The 13,539-nt window shown below is 43.1% G+C and overlaps 1 protein-coding gene across 7 annotated transcripts in view; it reads left to right on the forward strand.

The window, feature by feature from the left end:
* lrfn1 (leucine rich repeat and fibronectin type III domain containing 1) overlaps positions 1-13,539 on the forward strand; it is a 147,492-nt gene that overhangs the window by 49,533 nt on the left and 84,420 nt on the right. For 2 of the 7 annotated variants that reach the window (XM_035622183.2, XM_035622177.2), the window contains exons 1-2: positions 2,402-2,635; positions 6,197-6,267. The exons of 2 other annotated variants lie outside the window; for them this stretch is intronic. The gene's annotated coding sequence lies outside the window, so the exon portion shown is untranslated. Of the gene's footprint in view, positions 1-2,401; positions 2,636-6,196; positions 6,268-13,539 lie in introns of those variants that run through there. 3 more of the 7 variants (XM_035622184.2, XM_035622176.2, XM_035622178.2) reach the window with 2 other exon arrangements.

Genomic DNA, 13,539 nt, shown 5'->3' on the forward strand with positions numbered 1-13,539 from the left:
GGCACAAAACTCGTTTTGAGGATGCATTTGAATCTAAACTCAGCCGGTTTCAACCCTTTTGAAGATAACTGTGTAGTGAATATTTGCCGAGTGACAGATGAGTGGGCTGGCTTCAGTAGAATTGTTGCCCTTCGAGAGAGGAGGAGTGTCTTTGCGAGTGCGTGCGACCCCAAAATGAGTTTTGTGTCACATCTTGCTGATCCATTTAAAATGCTCTAGTGGTGCCCCGCCCATTATGATCTGCCCTTTAATTACAAAGGCTGCTGCTCTTGTATAAAGAGTTAAACAGCAGATAATTGTGCCACCAAAAAACGTGAGAAACAGCTACAGGGGTTGGATTATAGAAAACAATAAAAAACTCACATATTCCAATAAAGACTTAATCTTTCTATAATTTTTCCTTTAAGGACATTAAGTATGTATTTGATATTCTTTAATAAGCAGTAATCTTGTTATTTATGGCACTTTTATCGCTCATAATTTCCACATTATTATAGTTTTACACTTGGCACCTGTTATGTGTGATGTTTTTCATTGTATACTTCATTTTCTTTTCCAATAATATATATTACTTTAAAACTATAAGTTTTTGTACCTGATTAAGTCAGCTTGCAGCAGACACATTCCATTTAAATCAATTGTACTTGTAAAGGTGAATTCAAGCTTTCCCAACTTTGTGCATGTCTCCGGTCTGTATTTTATATCCATTTCATGTGCAAAACAGTGCGTGTGCGCGTGTGTGATACTCCTGCAGCCAAATCAATTTGATTTGACAGGATTTGTCCAGTCCACCAGAATTCATTTTCTCATCACATATGCCTGCAGCCTTCATGCAGGCAGACAATACAGTTGTGGATGAATATGCACACAAAAATCCCCAGACATTCAAAACACATTATCCTCTTCTTAGAGGCACATTGCAGATGTTCACATTATGGGCTGTCTGTGGCATTTCTTCTACAACTCTGAGAGGATTGCCCATCGTTTTGTTTCTTGTGGTGGCTTGATACCATGTTTACTAGTCTGTAGGCCGGATATCCATTTCCATTGAGCTGGGCCAAGAGGAGTCCCTGTCCCAAAGCAGGGTCCGGTTATTGTGATTGGGCGTTCAAGACTGAGCAAGGCAAGAAAATAGGAGTACTCCTTAGAGCCTGAACACAATCAACAAGTCTTACGCCCATTGAGGGGTGAATGTGATTTTTTTGTGTGTGTGCAGGAATGGCCCAACAGCCCCCTCCGTTCCCTCACCACCCTCCCCTCCCCCGTTGCAGTAACTTGCAGTGCTGGACCGAGCCTCCAGCCCATGCGGAGTATCACAAACACCCCGTACAGCGCCTCCTCTCTGTACCAGCCTGTCATGGTAACAAAAACAAATATCTATCTATCTATCTTCCCATCTTCAACACAGTTAAAGAAACCCTGGGTCTGTCGCCGGGGTTTGCCTCAGATTGCAGCCCGGAGTGACATCACAGTGCTGCAGTGCTGCGGTGCGTGCATGAGAGGTGTCCGTCGTTTCCCCTCTGGTCCCAACACTGTGTCCGGCGGCCACTCGGCCCCCCGCTCCGCTCCAGACGTCGTGGCCTGAGCGCACGTGTCCATCTCTATCCGGGGGGCGCTTGTTACGCAGGCCCGGACCTCCCGCCCCATCCCGCCCGGGACACATCACCAGCGCCACCGCAGTGCTTTTCGTTGAGGGAGCGGACAGACCGGGTCATGTATGAACACTAACTGCTGGCAGCGGTGCGCATTGTACCAGAGGAGGCAGGAAGCAGCAGCAGCAGCAGCAGGAGGAGGAGGAGGAGGAGGATGAGGAGGGAGACGCGTGCTGTCGGTGCATGGGTGGGATTCCTTCATTGCGCCTCGGGCAGGGGAAGTTGTGACAACAAATGTCCTCAGTAATGGAAAAGAGCTGCCGGTGAAACAGGCGTGATAACCGCCCCGGTGCCCGGGAACACGGCGGCGGCGGCGGACACTTGTCGACCTTCGTGATTCTTTTTTGATTTGTGTTGTTGTTGTTGACGGACTGGACGCCGGGATTTGACCGTGAGGTTCTTTTTTTTTCCCTCCGCCGACAGCGCGGTCCGTCGCTCCCACACAGCCGCGGACTGCGGTTCGCCCGCCCGTCGTCGTCGCTCCGTCGCGATTCACAACAGGCGCGAGATCGATCGGATCTTTCTTCCGGCGTGAGGCTGCGCACGCGGCGCGGGACTCGATGCGGCCGCGCACCGGCGCTTGAACCCCCCTGCTCCAACGCGGCTCGGACGCGTCCGACTCTCTCCTGGATCTTTTTCCTTTCCCTTGGATTCGTTCCGCCTTCGAGCCTCGACCGGACCACACAGGGGCCGGAGGTGGGGTTCGGTCCGGACGCAGGTCTCTCGTCGATGACACTCGAGCAGCAGATCGTCTCTCTCATCGCGGCTGTTGGATCCTTTTTTATTTATTTATTTCCCCCCAGCACGACGCCGGCCATCCCAACAAGACGGCTTGACGCGTGAATTTGGAATAAACGAACTCTCGCCCCCCCCTGAGATGCGTTGTGAGATTATCCAGTGAGACGAGCAGGTGAACGGAGCAAATCATGTGCAACGGGATCCAGATCGACCCTTCGGCTGCAGCTCTATTAGCGCCACTTTTGGTAAGTCACTTAGTAGACTTGGTGGGAACGTGGACTTTGGCCGCTCTGACAAACGTTTGGATGAAATGTGTGTCGGAGAGAACAGTGTCCAGGTCTCTGATGTGACGCATTGATTGTGCAAACTACTAAATGTAGCCTAGAACTATCTATCCATCTATCCATCTATCTATCTATCTATCTATCTATCTATCCATCTATCTATCCATCTATCCATCTATCCATCTATCTATCTATCTATCTATCTATCTATCTATCTATCTATCTATCTATCTATCTATCTATCCATCCATCTATCTATCTATTTATCCATCTATCCATTTCTGCCTTGCTTGGATAATGTGCAAATTGTATATATATATATATTGCTCTGCTTTAAGGGCAGCCATTCACAGTGGGATCCTGGATAATGTGATGCCTGTCTAGCTGTGATGTGCTCGGTTTACTTGAGATATTCAGTCACTCACGTGGTGGAGGCAGATATTGACAGTGTTAGTGCTGTTATACAGTCTGTAAGGACGGAGTCCAGTGCCCCCCGCCCCCCCACCTCCAAAATAGCCCCATCATGCTTTGGCTGTGCTGTGGCTCCTGACTCTGCAGCGAAGATGGTTAAACTGTGACACGAGTTGATTTCCCAGAGACTGGAGCGCATGTGGAAATGGCCCGGGCGTGTCTGCATCAGCACGACGCAGAGAGAGCCCAGACTTTTCATGAATTGGCAGCAGCACTGAGATCCTGCATCAGGGCCAAATTGAACTGATTGCTGAGTGAGTGAGTGAGTGGACAGTTTTACTGTGGAGCCACAGAGAGTTTAAAAGGGAAAACAGCTAGATGAGTATTTGGTTTGGTGAGACAGGGCCTCAGCAGGATATGAGTTAAGAGGGCTACAAACCTTTGTTTGTGAGGATCAGCTGAGCACGTCAAGAGATGACAAAGAGATACAGAAGCACAGATAGAGCGTGATAATGATCTCATGGGCACTGTGAGTGAACGCTGGCCATTACGTTTGCAGCTGGAATTTTTTTTGTCTTCGCCCCGTCATCGTTTTCCAGTTACTCAATGAGCTCAGCCCGCTCAGATTCAACTCAGCATTTGTAGGAAGTTTGTTACACTCCGGCTTCTCCACAGTTTTTTAGTTTTGCAGTGGCTGGGAGGTCGTGGGAAAATGGGAGAAGTGAGTGTCTAGGATTCCTGCATTGGTGATGGCGAGGTTAAAAATAGATTGAGGAGGGGTTAGATGTCAATGTACACTATAGTCAAGTGAACATCCCTCATTGCTCTGCTTTATCTGCATAATGTCATCCAAGACTTCCCCCGGGGGAGATGGGCACTGGCCAGCTGTGTTGCCACATCAGGGCGTGCAGTGAGTGTTACGGCATCTTGCATTGCCTTTGGGAAACACTGGCCACCAGATGCATCTTTTGTCTGCCCCCTCCTTTACCCGGAGTGAGCCTAAGGACTCCATGTGTGTTCCTGCACGGCAGAGTACCACCTCTTAACAGCTGTCCACTCAAATTACACAGTAAGATGAAATATGAAAGTTGTCACAAGGTTTCGGCATTGTTCCACATTCTGACAGATGCCTCCAACGACTGAGAGCAATAAAACAAACTGGACACATCATAAAAGACACCAACAAACAAAACAAAAACACTAACTGTTATTGTCAAGTGTTTCAGGAATGGTTGGACCCTGTGTTTTTGACTGACTGACTATGAATGGAGCAAATTGAAATGGTTTAAAGCCGTGCATCACACAGGTTTGTTTTTCTGCGGGGGACTTGAAATGGCTCCTAAAAAAGGAGGTTAATGAGGTTTCTTCTTAGGAGGGTTGATACCCCTGAGCTTTATTGGATTTGTAATTTGAATTAGCGGTGCATGCAGCAGGGCTCTTACGTTTTCAGATGTCTCTCTTTGCTAGCTTCTGTGCGCCACAGTTAAGTGGTGATGTTCACGTCTTTGGCTTGTCAATGCATTGCAGGATGTTACAACAGGGGCTCAGAGCACTCGCTGTCATGCATTTGCCTAATGAAATCAGGCAGGACGGTCATTATCATGCATTATTGCCAACACGTCTATGTTTAGCAATGCGAGTGCAGGCGAGGGAATGACTGCAGAACAAATTCATAACTCAGCAGGTAATGCATAAAAAGAAAGTGACAAAGTGAAAGAAACTGACAGTGTGTGTAGATGGCCCCCCCCCCCGTTCTCTCTTCCTCGGTTGCCGTATACGGGCTGTGGGGTGAGATTAATGGGGTCTCTCTGCCCTGCCATTCTGTTGCATTGTATTACAGCAGCTGCTCGTGTTGCTGGTGTCATGTGTTAGCATTATGAAATTGGGACCAGTAGAGGGTTATCAGCCACTGCAGAGATGAGAGAGTCACAGCAAGCACAAGCTATTGATCCGCATTTGGGAGCACAAAAGACTAGAAGAATACGTGGGCCTGTTTTTGTTCTCTGTACAAGCCATTTTTAAGTAGCCATTTACAGTGAGTCATGTTCGCAGCCTGATATTTTGAAAAGCACATTTGCCGCAAAGAAATGTTTACGAGCCTGATCTTTCATGTTGAGAGCATTAGTTCCTCATCTCACGTTCCGATTCTGTAATGCTTTCCGTCAAATCCCTGCCCTCACTCTCAAATAGCCCCACTGCCCGAGCGCAGATTTTATCTGCTCGTGCTCAAAACTGTTTGTCGGCTCTCAGATATACTGTTGCTGCACAAATGTCCTATCTCGGTTTGAGTCCTTCTTCTCGTGCTGCAGGCTGCTCCTGTGTGCTCGCGAAATTTTTTTTCTACTTTTACATTTTTTAAAATGACCGTGTCAAAATTCTCTTACCAATAGAATGCCAGGTATGATGCTGACTAGGGTGATTGTCACTTCCTCATCACGGGCAGGTGCACTTTGTTTCTTAAAGCGTTCCCAAGGGCAGGGGGCATTTGAGAGAGAGGGCAGCGTTTTTGAAGAAAAGCATCCTAAATCTTAATGTGAAATGGAGAAATAATGCTCTCAAAATAAAAGACAACACTCTTGAGTTAAAGTTAGGAAGGAAACTTGAAAGACTTTCAGCATGCAAGATTTTCAGCCAGTTCGACACGCAATTATGAACAGTAAATTTGCAGCGATAAGAGGCTGAACCATGTTTGTTGAAACTAAGAAGCCTCTCAAGTCTCATTATATCACTTTTAAAACTCTTGCTGCCTTTGCACTCATGCATTGTCTGGAGATAAAAAAGAAAACAAAGGATATTATGATGAAAACCTTGACAGAGTAAAAAGAAATGATGTCAGTGAATACAAACTCCACCCTCTAGTTATTTTTTATGAATTCTGATCTCTGCACGCAGTAAAGAACCAGTAAAGAAAGTAGCAAATAAGTAGCCTACCAATTAAATTGTTATCAGTCGACATAATGAGATAGACGCTTCTCCCAAGGCAAGTCAAGTTGTTTAGTGCTCAAGTTGAAGACATGGCATAATTACAACTATAGCCAAAAGATCAAAGTTGTGGCCACCAAAGCGCTGAAGCAATTAAACTAGAGCCTCCCTCTGAATTTATTTTCTCAGGTTTGCAGGCAACAAAGTGACAGGAAAAGGCCGTGGTGCACCAAAAGCACGGAACACTGCAGGAAACACAGGTAAATAACATACAGGACTCAAGAGGCATAAAACACTTTCCACTTTTCAAGTGTTCTGCATCATGAATTTCACCATGAGCAAAACGCAAGAGCCCTAAAATGTTACACTAAACGGTACATTCAAAGTCACATTCAGAGCTGTTGATCACTTATGGGAGATGTTTGATACTGTATGTATAGATTAGCCTATTCAAACGTTCTCATCTGTACAGAATTAATTATTTGACAGCGGTTGAGGACTGCAGCATGTACGTCATTATTTTGCCTCACATTAAGCGGGTTGGGAGTTTGAATGCTTTAATTGGCTCAGAATGTTTGTGAATGTGCATGAGAGAAAACCACAGTAAAATAAATCACACACGCGGTCCAAAGACATGCATGTAAGGAGGATTTTAAACTCTCTTTCCGCCCATTTGAAGGTGACTGTGACTTTATTAGCCCTGTGGCAGACGTGTGACCCGTCTAGACGGCACCTTGCATCTCTCTCATTGCATGCTGGGAGAGGCTGCCATCCCCTGTGATTTGTGAACACGAGCAGCACTTTTGAAAATGGATGAACGATCTGCATTATTTCGCCGGAAGTGACCTGCACCGTTGCCAATCTCACCGCAAATATGTCATAGTCAATCAAATGCTCTGGCTAACATTGGATTGGAGTCAATATATAAATTGAGAGGAAACAAACTGTCCTCGAATGCAGCAGAAGCAAAGCAGCAGAAATCTTACAAAAATATAACTTACAAGTGCCCTAAAACCAGTGATGTAGAGGGACTTCAAATTCTGACTTGCTAACCTTTAGAAATGATGATTGCTGCATGGTTCCTTTCATCCCAGAGGCTTTTAGCCCTCACATCTGAGCAGCACGTCTGAATAAGGAAAAGTGTCATTTTTTGTCACAGTGCATGAACATGTGGCTAAGATGCTGTTTGTTTCTGACGAGGACTGATAAAACAAGTCAGCACAAAGATGCACTAGTGCTTAAGGACTGACCTTCTCGACGCTACATGATGACTGTCTCATGTAAAATGGAGCAATAGGGTGTGACCAGAATGAACAAGGGGAGCTGGTGTAGGGGGCAGTGGTGAGTTATTTTCAGAGACTAGCAGTCTGAAGGAGGGATACGGATTCACATTAAGATGTATATAGAGGTCAGAGAGCTAATTCTTTCAGGAAACTGTGCAGGATGTGGTATGATATTGCACACCCAGCCGAGCCCAGCGTAGAGCGGCCGGTTTACAATGCAAACATACCTTATTCAGACGTGCTGCTCAGATGTGAGGGGCTAAAAGCCTCTTATCCAGCCTGTTTAGAGCAGCTTGTGTCCTGACACAAATATTAAATTGGGAGAAAATGTCACCTGCCTTAGAGCATATGGCATTTAAACTGCAGAGGAGCGTCACATTTTATGCCCACCAGGCCCACTGTACTGCATGGAACCAGACAGTCGCCGACTCCTTCTGTTGACTGGGATAAGAAAATTATTGGTGGCATCTGTCTCCCACAAGAGCCACTGTTGTGCTGTCATCCCACCACTGTGGCCGCCTTAAACTGTTCCTCCTGACACTGTGTGTCGGAGCCTTTATATGGTCATTCAAATGAAGTGCTATGACACCATTATGTAAACAAGAAACAATGCCTGGTTGTAGTACAGTACAGCAGCAAAACTCCCTCTGACGTCTTACCCAGCCGCTTCCATTCACCTGCTGCTCACCTGAAGGTGACATTGATTTAGATCATGCCTTCAGTAGCTGCATCTGGTCATATTGATCAATATCTCCTACCAGAGCACCGTTTCCCTTTTGCTCTCTTGAGAAAGCCAATTAAGAGAGCTACAGCACATGCTCTCATGCGGATTTTGAAATGCACACAAACACCATCTTCCCCACAGTCCCATTAAATAATGCATAAGGACAATATATTATTGTGCAGGGCTTATTACCACAGGTCTTACAAGTCCTATTTCTTCTTTGAACTCCGAAGCATTGGATCAAAATGTGGAGCATTTAATGCACTATTTGTTCCTGACGGAGGCATTAGGGAAAAGATAATGCCTCCATGAATTACGCCCACTGAATATGCCACAGCGATGAGAGATCATTCTGTCATTACATATTGACTTGTTTGCCAGAGAGTTGTATGGCGTGTTCCTCATCAGACTGCAACAGTCTCATTGGAGATGTTTAACTCCTCTGCCTGCTAAAGGCTGGAGCCCGCAGAAGCATTTCAATTTTCCACTGAATCAAACAGTGAAGAGTCTCGACCTTCACATTCTGTTTTCCGTGTGTGGTTGAACCTCTGGCTTCAACGGAAAAGCACGCATGATATTGCACCAGTGCAAAAGCAAAGAGAGCATGTTGTTTCAGGACAGCTGTGGGAACTGTATAGGTTTTATATGATCACAATAGGGTGTTGTTTTTTATACAGAGAGGAAGATTAATCAGAGGCTATTATTACAGTAGTTTTATTTATAAGAGCATGTCGAATTCTGAGACACGTCTGCTTGGCATCTTGATTTCTTTCTTTCAGAGGCGACAAACAACAGTGAGGTAAAGAAACTCATTTAGCCTTGATTAAATCTCTGCCAAGTCGCAGTGTCTGTGAGGAGAATGTCAGAGGTCCACTGCTGCAGTGATATATGTTCAACGAGGCTTGATCATCATAGTTTAAAGGAGATAAAAACCTATATTTTACCTTGAAGAAACAGCTGCTGCGGCAGAATATGCATACATCCATGAATTGAGCTCAACTTCACTGCGTGCTTTGCTGTACAGAATGTGCTATTTGATATTTAGTCTAGTCTAGTATTAGTGTCAAGAAGTCTATTTTGAAACAATAGCAACCTATAGGTTCATCTCATGGTGTGGCGTGCTGTATTTTTTTGGTAAAGCTGCAAATTATTGCCGTTTTAATCTTTTTATATCTCTGAAATACTCTTCTCAGAATATACATAAGGTATAGTTTCTGCAGAAATGTAGCACAAATTATGGTTAGTGTTTTTGTACAATAATAATGGAGGTAACATATCTTACGTATGGTCATTGCATGATAAAATGTGTCTTTCATTAACCTGATCTGATTTCATGTGAGATTTTCTTCTCTGAAAAAATAAAATCAAACATAAAGCAAAAATTGTGAATTGTTAATACCCAAATAAAGTGCTTATGTAGTGTGGTCTATTTATTTGGCTTCACTTTTCTTTAAGTAAGCAGTATAACACACTGATCAGCACATTATTGCGCATGCACGAGCAGAAGGTCACTTAAGCAGGGTGGATTTCATGCTGACGCAGAGGTTGAGCTATGGCTCCGAAAATCTATTCCTCAGGTCAACATCTATTGGATATTTAAATCCTTGTTTCTAAAATTTTTGGCTATTAATTACACGAGTTGTTGTCGATGCATTGTTGCCAACAGAAAATTAATTTGAGTAACACTTCAGTTTGGTGCACAGGCGGGGCTCTGGTGGTAGAGCAGGTGAGCTGTTCAATCCTCAATTCTCAAGGACATCTAGTGTAAAAAAAAAAAAGAAAAAAAAAGAAGATTAATCTATGCCAAATCAAATATGCAGATGGTGATCTGTGGTGGCAACCCCTCAAGGGAGCTGCTGAAAGAAAACATCAGCTTCATTTTGGTGATATTTCAGGTCTTGTTTCCTTGGATCGGCTTTTGTTTCCCTGGAATGTGCCCAGTGACTCCCATGTGTCCACAGGATGACTTGCTGCTCAGAAGACCGTATAAATCCTGCAGAACCTGAAATGTTCATGTGTTGCATACATTCAGTGCTTGACCACGCTGAGTGTTGCATAGATTAGCATAATATAATTTACATGATTATCGCTGTGGCTTTTCTTCAGGGTTTAGTCAGCACACATTCTCATTTCTTTCACGGATATCCACCTACTGTATCTGTCCATCTACACTCAGTTGCCTGTAATTAGGGACTTCTATTTTTGGTCCTTTGATCTTGGCACATTATTAAAAAAATAAAATAAAGAGCATATTGGTGCCTCCAAATCACCAGAAACGTGTATATGATTGTGTAGAGGATTAATAATTGTCCATCAGTTTGTCCTTTGTATCACCGTCTCTCAGACATACTCTTGTTATTCGGGCAAATATAAACATATTAGCAGAGCCGGCTTTAGCCAGTCATGGGACAAACCAAGGGGAAAGTTGACATAAAAACAACAATAAGGCTGTTAAATGGCAGTACAGTTGATGTGTAATTGTGTTCAACAAGACACTGTGTTGTGATTAGAACTCAGTCATTTCCAGACAGTGAACGGCGACATCCTTGAAAACATGAGGAAAAGAAAAAAACAAACAAGTTGTGCCCCAAAGAGGATTTCTCTTAAAACCCCTTTTGAGGATGCTTCCGTCCTTTATTGGAGCACTGACAATATCCCCAAAAATCTTTATTTATTTTGGAACAGAGTCTCATGTGAAGTGGATCAAGTGCACACTATGCTCGGCTCTGCCAAATCACAATGCAGCTTCAGCCAAATATGGTCTATAAAAGACTATAATTGTACAATCTCTGTACCTTAGTTGTGTTTACAGCTTGTGGAATACCTGCAGTATTTACTATTGGGATACCTGGCAACACAAAGCGGCATTTTACGATTTAGTCCAAAGAAATTGACATGCTGACAATGTGACCAGCAATTATTTATTTATTTTTTAAAGAAAAAAAAAACGGTATCTGATTGCAGTAAGCGAACTGTGACGGCGTATAATACCGAATACCGTATAAATGGAAATCTGTTCAATGGAATGAGCTGAAGCTTGTTAGTTCAGCACACTAGTTTGCTCTCCATAGGACACTGATGGTCAGCTGGGACGGCCAGGTCACTGCCAAATGTGTGCAGTTGATGCAATGCTGTTGTTATGACTATGAATATTGAGGAGTGCATAAGCCATAAATGTAAATGCTAATGTGCCGTTTGTGATTTCAAAGAAATTAAGATTTTTTTCTCCATTAAACACTTGCATGCACTGGTCATGCAAAGGTAATACTCAACCCAATAAAATGCTACTATTTATCTGGTGTAGAGATGCTCTGAAATAATTTCCCCCTTCCTAATACTTGGACTTGGCCAATACCAAGTATCGATCCAATATCAGTGCATTTGAAAAAATAACAACTAATATAATGTATTGTAACAGCTGTGTGCTAATAACCCTGTGATGGAAGTGATGATTGTTATCATTGTTGTTTGGCCTGGGTCAGTTTAGACCCTTTGAAAAACAGATACACACAGAGAATGAATGTCATTGATCTTCTTTTATTATCTAGTTTAACAATCATAATTGGAAAAGAACACAAATAAATAAATCCAGGAATAAACAACAATTACTTCCTTTAAAAAGCTGTTAAAGTGTAGCCACAGCTTGTAAAAGTAAAAGACCTATAAAGATTTAAACAGACCAGTAACAGTATAAAACTGAGCAACAGCAACTTCAAAACTAAATAAATCTAAGTTGACAATTCCATTAAAAAACGAGCAACCACAATTAAAATACATTTAGTCTGTAACTTTCACAGTAACAGTAAAGCAACAATGCGGTTCACAACGCTGTTTTACTTGTCGGAGTTTCCAGTCCTATTTTGGAGCAACGAAGAAGTTTTTTGTTAGAATGAAACTACTTCGAAGACGTCGTATCGGATCGGTACATAGATTTGCCCACTTGCCTCTGATACTTGGCAGTATCAGAGGCATTTCCGATACTGGTGTCCAGTTAACCAACAGCATGAGTGGAGGACTTTTAAGAGGGCTTTTATTCTGAAGTGCCCCATTTCAAAACTGGCATGCTTGCATAAGAGAAACCAGTCGAAGGGTGGGTGGTTTGAAATGCCATGTTTTTGATGAAATCTCTTGTGATATGGGGAATCATCCGTGAGCGCCTGTATTGAGGGTGGGTGCCTGTCGTTGACTTGCATGAAATGTGAATTGGCAAAACAAAAGCCACTGGAACTCCATGACTGAAAGAAAAGCAGACGACCTCAGCCCTCAGCGTAAAGCTGTCTGTCAGGATGCACTGAGACATGCCAACCAAACCGTGCATCAGAGGAAACAGTGCCCAGTAGAAGGTCAGCTGTGTATCATGTTTATATGAGCTGTGCTCTGACGTGAAAAAACATGAAAGCTTTATGGTTTGATACCATCATCAATATACTCTGTGGCAAACTAGCAAATAAACCAGCCCAGCAATGTAAAGTAATCATCTTGTAAAAGAGTGATTATCTTCCAACCATCAATGGCTCCATGCTTTTTGCTTTTCGGAGCCATCCATGCTTACAGTTATTGATGATGCCCTTTGACAGGCTTCAGCAAGATCAGTTCATTAGATCGGTCTGACAAACGGCTTTTGCTATCGAGAGACTTGATAGATGATGACTGGATGTGTTCGTTGTGGGCCGGGTGTCTATTGACTAAAAGGGCCTCATTAACGGCGGCCAGGATTAGTGATGTAGGACATTCATAAAGCATGTCAGCCTCCTCCTGGAGCTGTGGATGGATGGATGGATGGATGGATGGTTGAAGGCACCAGGTTTATCCTGCAGAGATGGAAAATGAAGTATGTTGACAGATTTTGTAATGGGTACTTAACCTCAGCTTTACCATTCTGCATGAATGTATACTTCAAGGTAAATATATTGAACCATTTTCTGCACTGCATTTATCTGGTAGCCGCTGGTATAAGCATTGAAAATGGACGATCTTAAACTGACACTCCAGAGGGTTTATTCTCCAGAGTGAGTGTTATAATACTGCTTCATTCAACAGGTACAACAGGCAGAGGAATTAACACAAGGAGGGTTTTTTTCTGATAGAATATTTTCACATTTTCACATCACGTCTCTTACCCACATAAAGTGAATATACATTAGTCTGACACTGAATTCAAGCTGCAACAAAAGATAACTTTTGTTTTTGTTCAATCTGTTAATTGTTGGGTGTTGATGCCCCAAGGATGCAACTCATGTTTCTTTTTCCATTATTGATACATTTACTTATGTTTGATTATCTAATTAGCTTAGTTCATTTCATCATTGTACCATTAGATGAAAAAACAAACACAATAAAAACACAAAAAGACAAGTGAAGATTAATTAGTCTATTAGATATCCAATAAATAGTGACATATGACAGAGAGAAAAACTGTGAATCCTTTAATTTGAGAACATGTAACCAGAGAATATTCAGTTTTTCATAAGTTTTTGTTGATCAATTCAAGATTAATCGATGATTCAAATCATTTTTGCTCTAAT

This window comes from Scophthalmus maximus, chromosome 11 (genome assembly GCF_022379125.1).
Source record: "Scophthalmus maximus strain ysfricsl-2021 chromosome 11, ASM2237912v1, whole genome shotgun sequence".
In the NCBI taxonomy this organism is placed as follows: Eukaryota; Metazoa; Chordata; class Actinopteri; order Pleuronectiformes; family Scophthalmidae; genus Scophthalmus; species Scophthalmus maximus.